We start from the raw sequence: 13,047 nt of genomic DNA, 5'->3' as shown, positions 1-13,047 counted from the left end.
TACCATCCTACACCAGTCAGAAAGGCTGTTATTAAAAAGTAAAAATCAACAGGTGTTGGCAAGGATGCAGAGAAAAGGAAACACTTACATATTGTTGGTGGGAATCTGAGTTAGCACAACCTCTATCAAAGACAGTATGGAGATTACTCAAATAACTATAATAGAGCTACCATTCCATCCAGCAATAAAATACCACTACTGGGTATCTTCCCAAAGGAAAAAGAAATAATTATATCACAAAAACATTTGTATTCTCATGTTCTTCACAGTACTATTCACAATAGTAAAGATCTGGAATCAATCAAAGTGTCCACCAACAGTTGAATGGATAAGGAAACTATGGTATATATACACAATGGAATACTATTCAGGCATAAAAAAGAATGCAATCATATATTTTGCCACAACATGGATGGAATTGGGGGGCATAAACTTAAGTGAAACAACTCAGAAACAGCAAGTCAAATGCTGCGTGTTATCATTTATAATTAGAAAGTAAATAAAGTGTACACATGGACATAGAGTGAGAAATAATAGACACTGAAGACTTGAAAGGGTGTCAGGACATCGGGGCAAAAGGGAGAAGTTACTTAATGGGTAGGGCCTACATTCAGGTGATGATTACACTTAAAGCCCAGACTTCACTGCCATGCAATATATCCATGTTACAAAACTGGACTTCTACCTATTAAGTTTACACACATAAAAAATATTAAATTCTCAAGTTTTTTGATAAATTGGAAATAAAATTCAAAATTAAAGAATATTCAGACAGAAATCATAATATAAGCAATAAAATATACAAGTATATGGCAAATCCAAAAGTACTCAGAAGAAATTTCACAATCATTAAAGTGTGCAATTCTAGACAAGCAAAACAAACAGAGTGTTAATAAGCATTTGCTTCAGAGGGTGAGAAAATATAATAAAGTAAACAAAGGGAAAGTACCAGGAAAATTTGGTATTCATACATGTAGAAATTAATTAGAAGAGATGGGTAATTCCAAGGACTAATCTTTAAACTAATCAATAAAAGACAAATCATTGTCTACTTCTACAAAATGTGGGTCTTTATAAATAAGCAACCGAAACTAATGCTGATTATTTTAAGCAGATAGAGAAATGAAACATTTTTAAAGGGCACTGACTAGTTACAAAATTAAAGGTAAGCAAATATGACTTAGGGAGAATAGGAGAGAAGCCAACAAGAGTAATCTCAATACAGAAATTGAAGAGAGCTGCCAGGGCTCTGGCTTGGTGTTAGCCACCTCCTGAACACTGCACAAGGTTCACGTTTCTGCAAGAGTCTAATTGGCCTAGCTTGGGTAAGATGTTCACCCACACATGTGTCTCTGCCAGGTAAGATAATTTTCTATGATTGACCTAGTCCAGTTTAAATGCCTACTACTCTGATTAGGATGCATGCATGAGCACTTTTATCTTCATTATCAGCAGGCCCACAATGCAAAGAAAGAGCATATGTTTTGAAGAGAGAATGAGATTCTGTCACCAGGAGTAAAAATACTACACAAGGAAAAGTGATATATGCTTTTAAAATTCTATTCCCTTAGGTGCCTAGTATTAATATTAGCCCTCATGGAGTTAATTTTTGAGCACTTTTATGTCACAGAAACCCTGAGAACATATGCTCACATGCACAAACTCTTTGTATCACTCAGAATTGGTTAAAATTATATCGTAGTAATCCATAAATTAAAAACCACAGTGGCCTCAAACAACAAGGGTTATTTCTTATACACAGCACAAGTACATCACATGTTTATGTGTAGGTTAAGGTGTTTGTTCATGCCATCCTTATCAGGAAACAGGTTGATATAGCATCTACTACTCAGAACCCAGCCAATAGCCAGGGCAGAAAGAGAGAGCAGGAAACCACCAGCTGTTTAAGTTTTGCCCACAAATGACACATTTCACTTTTGCTTACATTTCTTTGGCCAAATCAAGTCACAATGGCCACACCCAATCTCAAGAGGTTCGAGGATTGAAAATATGATTCTATGATATTTCTAGCACAAACACAGAGGTTTTAGGGCACTGGAACTATTCTACATGATACTATAATGGTGGATACAAGTCAATATACATTTGTCAAAAAAAGAAAAAAAACATAGAATATACACGTCCAAGAGTGAACCCGAATATAAACTATAGACCTTGGGTGATAATAACATGTAAAAATAGGTTCATAGATTATAATGAATGTACCACTTAAGTGCAGGATGTTGATAGTGGGAGAGATTGTGCATGTGTGAGAGAAGATATATGGAAACCCTCTGTACTTTCTCCTCAGTTTGTAAACCTGAAATGGGTCTAAAAATAAAAACTATAAAGACTAAAGTCAATAAAATTGTACTGTATTTGAGATTTTTCTTAAATAAGTAGATTTTAGCTGCTCTTGTTGCAAAATGTATGTGAGATAATAGATATGTTCATCTATTTCACTATAGTAACCATTTTATTATCTGTTTGTATTTCATAACATCATGTTGTAGACCTCAAATAGACATGATAAAATTTATTTTTAAAAACTAAAAAACAAAGTCTATTTAAAAACATCAGAAAATATACAGAAAATTAACAAAGACACAGCCTCAGTGAGGAACTAACAAAGATCTAACATTTATGTCAACAGAATCCAAGAAAGAGAGGGAAGCATACAGATGAAGAATATTAGAGGCAATAATAACTTCCAAAATGTGATGAAAAACAAAAACTTACAGATTCAAGTAGCCAAGTGAATCCTAAACAGTATAAGCCTAAGAAAGTATATGGCTAGACACATTATAACCAAATTTCATAAACTTAAAATAAGGAAAATACTTAAAAACAGCGAGAGAAAAATAACACCTTACCTGTAGGAAACAACAATTCAAACAAGGCAGATTACTCATCAGGACTCAGACCAGAAAAAAGTGGCACAAAATATTTTCAAGTTTAATAAAAACAGGACAGTTGATACAAAATTTTAAACCTCTAAAACTATCCTTTAGAAATATGAGTAAAATAAATATGTTCACAGATTTAAAAAATATGAGGTAAATTAAAAGTATTTATCAGCAGCAGACTTTCTCTGAAAGAATAAATTAAACCAAATTTTTCTGGCAGAAAAAAATTATAAAGGAAAATTTGGAACATCAGTAATCAAGAAAAAGCAGTGGAAAAAAGATCAATGTATATATTAAGAACGATTAAGGATACACTTTCCACTGATCTTTCCTAATATATACAAAGGAGTATATATAATAAATATGACTAACTAAAAAACACAGATTATTCATCTCTTCTTTAGTGTTCTAAATTTTGTTTAAAGGTTGAAAGCAAAAAGCCATAATATTGGTGGTTTTATAAAATGTATATAAAAGTAACATTTAAGATGTTTATATTGTAAAGGGATGTGGGGAATAGAAACTAAAGCTTTCTATATTACACATGAAGGGGTGAAATGTTTCTAAAAACAGACAGACATTTTAGGTATGGATTTTGTAATCCTAGAGCATATAGACATAAAGCAAAGTACAGAAAAATCAAAACAGAATACTAAAATATGTTCAAGCAACCCAGAGGTAGTCAGGAAAGAAAAAAGAGAAAAGAAAAACAGAGGTAAACAAATAAAAAATAAATAACATCACAATAGATTTAAATTCTAGCATATCTATAATTACATTAAATGTAAATGATCATGTCACAACAATTAAAAGATAAAGATTGTCAAACTTGTTACCCAAAAAATGATCCAACTATATGCAATCTATAAGAAACTTACTTCCAATGTAAACAAAATTTTAAATGTAAAAGGATGGAGAAAGATATATCATACAGACTCTAATTATACTGAATGGGCAAAAACTGGAAACATTCCCTTTGAAAACCTGCACAAGACAAGGGTGCCATCTCTCACCACACCTATTCAATACAGTATTGGAAGTTCTGGCCACGGCAATCAAGCAAGGGAAAGAAATAAAGGGTATTCAAATAAGAAAAGAGGAAGTCAAATTGTCTCTGTTTGCAGATGACATGATTGTATATTTAGAAAACCCCATTGTCTCAGTCCAAAACTCCTTAAGCTGATAAGCAATTTCAGCAAAGTCTCAGGATACAAAATCAATGTGCAAAAATCACATGCATTTCTATACACCAATAATAGACAAACAGAGGGCCAAATCATGAGTGGACTCCCATTCGCAATTGCTACAAAGAGAATAAAATACCTAGGAATACAGCTTACAAGAGACATGCAGCACCTCTTCAAGGAGAACTACAAACCACTGCTCAAGGAAATAAGAGAGGACACAAACAAATGGGAAAACATTCCATGCTTATGGATAGGAAGAATCAATATCATGAAAATGGCCATACTGCCCAAAGTAATTTATAGATGCAATGCTATCCCCATCAAGCTATCATTGACTTTCTTCACAGAATTAGAACAAACTACTTTAAATTCCATATGGAACCAAAAAAGAGCCCACATAGCCAAGACGATCCTAAGCAAAAAGAACAAAGTGGAAGACATCACGGTACCTGTCTTCAAAAAATACTACAGTAACCAAAGCAGCATGGTACTGGTACCAAAATAAATATATAGACAAATTGAACAGAACAGAGACCTCAGAAATAACACCACACATCTACAACCACCTGATCTTTGACAAACCTGACAAAAAGAAGCAATGGGGAAAGGATTCCCTAATAACAAATAGTGTTGGGAAAACTGGCTAGCCATATGCAGAAAACTGAAACTGGACCTCTTCCTTACATCTTATGCAAAAATTAACTCATAATGGATTAAAGACTTAAACATAAGACCTAAAGCCATAAAAACCCTGGAAGAAAACCTTGGCAATACTAATCAGGACACAGGCATGGGCAAAGACTTCATGACTAAAACACAAAAAGCAATAGCAACAAAAGCGAAAATTGACAAATGGGATCTAATTAAACTAAAGAGTTTCTGCACAGCAAAAGAAGCTATCATCAGAGTGAAGAGGCAACCTACAGAATGGGACAAAATTTTTGCAATCTACCCATCTGGCAAGGAGCTCATATCCAGAATCTACAAAGAACTTAAACAAATTTCAAGAAAAAAACACACAACCCCATCAAAAAGTGGGCAAAGGATATGAACAGACACTTCTCAAAAGAAGATACTTACGCTGCCAACAAACATATGAAGAAAAGCTCATTATCACTAGTCATTAGAGAAATGCAAATCAAAACCACAGTGATATACCATCTCATGCCAGTTAGAATGTGATCATCAAAAAGTCAGGAAACAACAGATGCTGGAGAGGATATGGAGAAATAGGAAAGCTTTTACACTGTTGGTGGGAGTATAAATTAGTTCAACCATTGTGGAAGACAGTGTGGAGTTTCCTCAAGGATCTAGAACCAGAAATACCATTTGCCCCGCAATCCTATTACCGGGTATATACCCAAAGCATCATAAATCATTCTATTATAAGGACACAGGCACACATATGTTTACTGTGGCACTATTCACAATAGCAAAGACTTGGAACCAACCCAAATGCCCATCACTGATAGACTGGATAAACAAAATGTGGCACATATACACCATGAAATACTATGCAGTCATTTAAAAGGATGAGTTCATGTCCTTTGCAGGGACATGGATGAAGCTGGAAACCATCATTCTCAGCAAACTAACGCAAGAACAGAAAACCAAACACCGCATGTTCTCACTCATAAGTGGGAGTTGAACAATGAGAACACATGGACACAGAGAGGGGGAACATCACACACTGGGGCCTATCAGGGGGTAGGGGGCAGGTAGGGGAGGGATAGCATTTGGAGAAATACCTAATGTAGATGACGGGTTCATGGGTGCAGCAAACCATCATGGCACATGTATACCTATGTAACAAACCTGCACATTCTGCACCTGTACCCCAGAACTTAAAGTATAATGATAATAAAAAAACCCTGGAATTACAATATTAATATCAGGAAGAATACACTTTATATCTAAGAAAACTAGGAACAAAGAACATTATTACTTAAAGATAAAATGGCCAACTCATCATGCAGACATAATAGTCCTTAATATATAATCAGGAGTGTTTCCGTGCACATGAAGCAAGAAGTAACATAACTGAAGAAAATAATAGACAAGTCCACTAGACAGAAAATTAGTAAGGATATAGAGAAACTGAATAACACTATCGTTCAGTAAAATCTACCTGTATTTTTAGAACACTGCACCTAACAACAGATAAATACAAGGTATTTTTAATTTTATATGAAATACTTATCAAGATAACCCATACGAGGCCCATCAAAAGTAATACTAAAAAGAACTAAACTTATACCAAGTAGCAAAGTATTTTCTCTGACCATAATAGAATCAAATTAGAAAACAATTGTAACAAAGTAAATGAGACAATCTCCACTCATTTTGTAACTGAACAACACCTGTAACAATAACTCATAGGCAAAAGAGGAACTGCAGTAAAATCAGAAAATATATAATACTAAATATTTAAATGGAATCAAATTACATAGAACTACACACATACCGACACCCAAGTGAATGCAGTAAATATTTATGAAATTAGAATAAAGTCTGTAATATAACTGACAATGTCGTACTGCTATAATTTTCTGTATTGATATTGTACAAGAAAAATATTTTGTAAATTTCAGCAGTAGGTGAAAATGGAGAAAGGATTCAGTGATCTCTAAGTATTATTTTTGCAATTAACACTAAGCCATATTATATACATATATACATATATTATATAGATGTGTGACAAAAATTAAAAGATTTACATATTAAAATCCATGGGCTGCAGTGAAAGCAGGGCTGTGAGGGAAATTTATAGAATAAACTGTTTACGTTAGAATCGAAGAAAAGTCTAAAACCAATAATAGGAGCTTCCACTTCAAGAAACTAAAAAAAGGTAGAAATACATGACAAGCAAATAGAATTAAAAAATTAGATTGTATTAGAAATCAATAAAATTCAAAACAGAAAAATAATAGAGAAAATAAATTAAACAAAAAGCTGATAACTCTGAAAATATCAGTAAAATAATTAACTTCTGGCAAGTATGACTAAGAAAAAGAGAAGGAATACACATATGACAAATATCTGGAAGGAAACATCCGATATCATCACAGAACCGAAGACATTAACAGGGTAAGAGAATACAGTAACAATTCTATGCATATGAATGAAAAAACTTATATGAAATGGATAGATTCCTGAAAAACCATAAATTATTATAATTCAACCAACATGAAATATTCCTATGACTAATAAAGTAATTGAATTTATCAACAACCTTCCAAATAAGAAATCTTCTGGCCCAGATGATTTCACTTGTAAATGTCACCAAATATTTAAAGGAGATAAAACATTAATTCTACACAATATTGTCAAAGAATAATAGAATATAAATCTCAACTCATTTTATAGGGCCAGCATTACCTTGATACTTAAGCCAGAAAAAGACAGTACAAGAAAGAAAGAAAGAAAAGTAAAAAATATGTGTCTTTATATAGAATGATTTATATTCCTTTGTATATATACCCAGTAATGGGATTGCTGGGTTGGATGATATTTCTGTCCTTAGGTCTTTGAGGAATTGCCACACTGTCTTCCACAATGGCTGAATTAATTTATAGTCCTACCAACAGTGTAAAAGCATTCCTTTTTCTCCACAATCCACCAACATCTGTTGCTTTTTGACTTTTTAATAGTAGCCATTCTGACTGGTAGACGGTATTTCATTGTGGTTTTGATTTGCGTTTCTCTAATGATCAGTTATGCTGAGCATTTTTCATATGATTATTGGTACTATGCAGCCATAAAAAAAGAATGAGTTCATGTCCTTTGCAGGGACATGGATGGAGCTGGAGGCCATTATCCTTAACAAACTAATAAAGGAACAGAAAAACAAATACTGCATGTTCTCACTTATAGATAAGAGCTAAATTATGAGAACACATAAATACATAGAAGAGAACAATACACACTTGGGCCTTTTGGAGGGTGGAGGGTGAGAGAAGGGAAAGGATCAGGAAAAATAACTAATCTGTACTAGGCTTAATACCTGAGTGATGAAATAATCTGTACAACACACCTCCAGGACACAAGTTTACCTATGTAACAAACCTGCACTTGTACCCCTGAATTTAAAATGAAGGTTTTTAAAAGAAGAAAAAAAATCAAAAAGGAAATCATAATCAATATCCCATGTGAATGTAGATACAAAATTTTCAACAAAATCTAAGCAAATTAAATCCAACAACACATAAAAAGAATAATGCATGACAACCAAGAGTTTTTTTTGTATTGTGCACAGTGTCAAGAGTTGTTTATTTCAGGAATGCAAGGCTGGTTTATTATTTGAAAAATCAATCAAGTATACAACCCTATGAAGAGTTTAAAGAAGAAAAATCATAATCATCTCAATTGATGCAGACAAAAGACTGAACTAACAACCATACATGACAAAAAGTCTCACATAATATGAATAGAGAACTTCTTCAACTTCTTAAAGAGGATCTTGAAAACAAATAGTTAATATTTCACTTGACAGTGAAAAGTTGAGTGCATTCCCCCAGACATCAGAGACAGAGAAAAGATGTTCATCCTCACCACTCCAATTCAACATTGTACTGAGAACCCAAGCAAGGGCAATAAGGCAAGGAAAGACAGGCAGACCCATGCAGATTAAACTGGAAGAAATCAAACTGTCTTTACTTGAAGAAGACATTATTTTTTTCTGTATAGAAAGTCATAAGGAATCTAACAAAAAAAAAACTCCTAGAACTAGTAAGTTCAGCAACGTCACAGGATATGACATCAACATACAAAAATCAGTTTTATTTCTGTATATTACCAATGAACAGAAAAACACAAAAATAAAAAACATACATTTTACAATAGCTCCAAAAATAATAAAATCCATCTATGTATATCTGTCAAATTATTTACTGCCACTGTATGCTGAAAACTACAAATGCTAATGAAATGAAACAAAGGATAACTAAATAAATTGACATACTGTAGTCATGATTTTGAAGACTCCATATAGTAAAATGTCAATTCACCCTAAATTTATCTGTTGATTTAACACAATTCATATCTGCATTTCAGCATGAGTTTTTGTCTATACTGTGAAGCTGAATCTAAAACATACACATAAGACAAAGGAAGTAAAATAGATACAAAAAAATTGAAAAAAGACTACCTATATTTAATACATTCTATATATCTACAGCAATCAAGACAGAGAGTGGCATTAGAAAGGAGAGACACATAGATCAAGGGAAAAGAATAGAGAGCTATAAATAGACCCCATATAATTACAGCCTTCTGATTTTATACAAAGTTGAAAAAACAATTTAATGTAAAAAGAATAGTTTTTCAACATATGTTGTTAGAGAACATGGATATCTATTGGTGAAAATGTTAGCCTCAACCTAAACTTCATATTCTCTACAACGATTCATTCAAAATGTACCATAGATCTAAGTGTAAAATATAAAACTCTAAGACTTTTAGAAGAAAACATTACAGAAAATCTACCACAAAGGGGCTAGTGACAGATTCTTGGGCATGACACCAAAACCAGAATCCTTAAACATAAAAAATCATTAAATGGGACTGCATCAAAATTAAGCACTTTTGTTATGTAAAAGTCATTCTTAAGAGAACAAGATAAGCCACATATTGGGAGATAATATTTGCAATAACCAGCAAATGACTTATTTCCAGAATAAGCAACTCTCTGAACTCAGTAGTAAGAAAACAATCAGAAATTAGAAATCAGGCAAAAGACTTAAAAAGATATTTTGTGGAAGATAAAAGGATGGCAATTAATTACATGACTAGATCTCAATATTATTAGTCATTAGGGAAGTGCAAAGTAAAGCCATGAGGAGATACTACTGCTCACATATTAGACTGGCTAGAATAACACACTGGTAACATTGTGCCACATGCTGGAGAGAAGGCGGAGAAAATGCATCTGTCATACATTGCCAAGTGGGAAGGTTAAACGGCATAGCCACTGTGGAAAACTGCTTAGTAGTTTTCTTATAAAATTATATGTACACCTCCCATATGACCCAGCAATTGCCGGGGTATTCACTGGAGAAATGAAAACTTATGTTCACACAAGAATCCGCACATCAATATTCTTAGCAGCTTTATTTTGTAATACACCCAAACTGGAAACAACCAAAATATCTTCCCCAAGGCAGAGTCGGCTGAATAATGACCCCAGAGATATTAGATACTAAACTCTGAAATCTGTAAAGTCACCTTATGTGGAAAAAAATGGGTTTGTGTGTACATGTGATTAAATTAATAATCTTGAGCTGGGAGATTATCCTGGATTACCCAGGCAGATCTTAAATGAGATCACACTTCATGATAATGAGGAGCTAGAGGTAGATTGGACAGATAGACATAAGAGGAGAGGGTGATGTGAAGTCAAAGGCAGAAATTGGATTGACGTATCCACAAGTTAATAAATGCCAGCAGCTTCCAGAAGTGGGAAGAAGCAAGGGATAGATTCTCTGCCAGAATATCCAGAGGGATCACAGCACCATTTTTGGGCCAACACCTTGATTTCTGCCCACTGGTACTGATTTTGGACGGCTGGCAGCTAGAACTGTGAGAGAATGCATTTCTGCAGTTTTAAAGCATAAAATTTGTGCTAATTTCTTATAGCAGCCACAGGTAACTAATACACTGGATGAATAAATAAACTGTGGCACATCTATTCAATGGAATATTATTCAGCAATCAAAAGGAACAAACAATCGAAATGCACAATACATTGGATAAATCTCAATGACATTATGCCTAGTGAAACAAGCCATTCTCAAAAGATCATATACTGTATTACTCCATTTTTAAAACTTTCTGTAAATGGCCAAACTGTGATGATGGAAAACACAACCATTGTTGTCAATAGTTAGAGTTGTGTGAAATGTGTGATATAAAGTTGTAGTGTGAGGGAAGTTTTGGGGGATGATATTATAACAGTTCCATACCCTAATTTTAGTGGTGGTTACACAAATCTATACATTTGAGAAAATTTCATGGAAGTGTTCACCAAGAAAATGGCAGGACAACCGACAAAATTTAAGTAAGTTATTCAGTCAATTTTTGGTTTTGATAGTTATTCTCTTTTGTGAGATGTTATCACTGAAGGAAGCTGAGTGAAGGGTACTTGGAATTTCTGTATACTATTTTTGAAGCTTCAATGTGAGTCTAAAATTATTTCAAAATAAAAAATTAAAATACAAACTAGCAATTATAGCTAATGTTTATGAAGGTTTTTGATATGCAGGTATTATTAAGTCTACAAGTTTATTTAATCTTTATAACATAAAGAGATAAGATAGTGTGTGCCTCTATTCCTAGCTACATGGGAAGCTGAAGTGGGAGGATCAGTTGAAATCAGGAGTTTAAAGCTGCAATGAGCTATGATCATGTCACTGCACTTCAGCCTGGGCAACAGAGTGAGATACTGTCTTTAAAAAAAATTAAAATTTAAAAATAACTATTGTTTCACCCATTTTCAGAAATGGGATCACAGAGAATTTACATAACTTTCTCACAGTTAAAATGCTGGGAAGTGTTAGAAGCAGATATGAAACAAAGACAGTCTGACTTCAGATCTCATCCTCATAACCCCTATTCTCACTATGCTAGGATAGTCATTGTGGCCAAATTGGTAACAGCAAAATCAACAACAGCAAATGGAAGCAATCTGCGTATCCATCAATGAGGGACCCATGAATTATCAAACATATGATACATAATATACTGGTTAAAAAACAAAGAAGGTGGTAAGATATGAAAATAATTCTAAGACTTATATAGTGAAAAAAGTGAGATACATAATAGTCTGTATAACAGGCAATAATTCGTATGGAAGAAAAGACAGCAAAGAGAAGGAAACAACAAAAAACATTTGTATATATTGATGAGTGTGTGCATGCATGTGTGTACATGTGCAGACACATGCTGTGCTGCAACCGTGTTGTATATAAGAAATTGCTGAAGTTGGTTAATAATGGGAACTTCTTGGGAAATAGAACAGAGCATGTGTAGTGACAAGGGCTTATAGCAGATGTTGCTAACTGAAACATGATATTCATTTTCCCTTTGAATTAGAGAACCCTGGGCTTTAGCTGAACACATAGCTACCCAACTAAAGTGTCTTTTGCAGCTAGAAATGGCCATGTGATCAAGTTTGGAGGAACTAGAGGGGTTGGCAAGTGATGAGTGTGACTTTGGACCACCTCCTTGAAGATGCACCTGCTTCCCAGGATTTCTTTCCCACTTCCCACAGGCGGGAGAGTGGGCACCCAGGCTTTAGTCACAACCACCAAGATGACCCTATGGGGGAGGTGCCAAGGAGAGAAGATGGACCTCTTGGAGAGGAGTAGCCACATCTCCAGCTATGGACTGCTGACATAAGTACTATTTAGAGAGAGAAAAATAAACTATCCTGTGTAAGTCAGCCCATATTTGAGTGTCTCTGTATAACAGTTTAGCCTGTATTATAATTAGTGCAAATAATTATTATTGTATCCTCTTTGTTTATTCATTCAACACATATATAAATATTAACAGAGCTTAGATTTCAGCAATATGTCGACATGAAATAAAATAAATAAAAAATTGCAACTTGGTTATGAACTCTGAGGGGGATGACTATGGTACAGTGGAAGCCCATAACAGTTTTGAGCAGTCTTGGTGTCGGAGAATGTTGCATTGAGAAAGAAGTGGTTGGCCGGGTGCGGTAGCTCACGCCTGTAATCCCAGCACTTTTGGAGGCTGAAGTGGGTGGATCACGAGGTCAGGAGTTCGAGACCAGCCTGGCCAACATGGTGAAACCCCAACTCTACAAAAATTAGCTAGGCTTGGTGGTGTGTGTCTGTAATCCCAGCTACTCAGGAGGCCGAGGCAGGAGAATTGCTTAAACTCAAGAGGCGGAGATTGCAGTGAGGTGAGATTGCACCATTGCACTCCAGCCT

The 13,047-nt window shown here is 34.3% G+C and overlaps 1 long non-coding RNA gene across 1 annotated transcript in view; it reads left to right on the top strand.

The window, feature by feature from the left end:
• The window catches only part of LOC134760228 (uncharacterized), a 47,132-nt gene extending 34,597 nt beyond the window's left edge, over window positions 1-12,535 (top strand). The window contains exon 4 of the long non-coding RNA XR_010137273.1: window positions 12,182-12,535. This is a non-coding gene — a long non-coding RNA (uncharacterized LOC134760228). The remainder of the gene's footprint in view (window positions 1-12,181) is intronic.
• The last annotated feature ends 512 nt before the right edge of the window (window positions 12,536-13,047 follow it).

Source organism: Pongo abelii, chromosome 16 (genome assembly GCF_028885655.2).
Source record: "Pongo abelii isolate AG06213 chromosome 16, NHGRI_mPonAbe1-v2.0_pri, whole genome shotgun sequence".
NCBI classification, from domain to species: domain Eukaryota; kingdom Metazoa; phylum Chordata; class Mammalia; order Primates; family Hominidae; genus Pongo; species Pongo abelii.
Note: the sequence above shows the minus strand (reverse complement) of the source record. Positions and strands in the feature narration are given on the sequence as shown.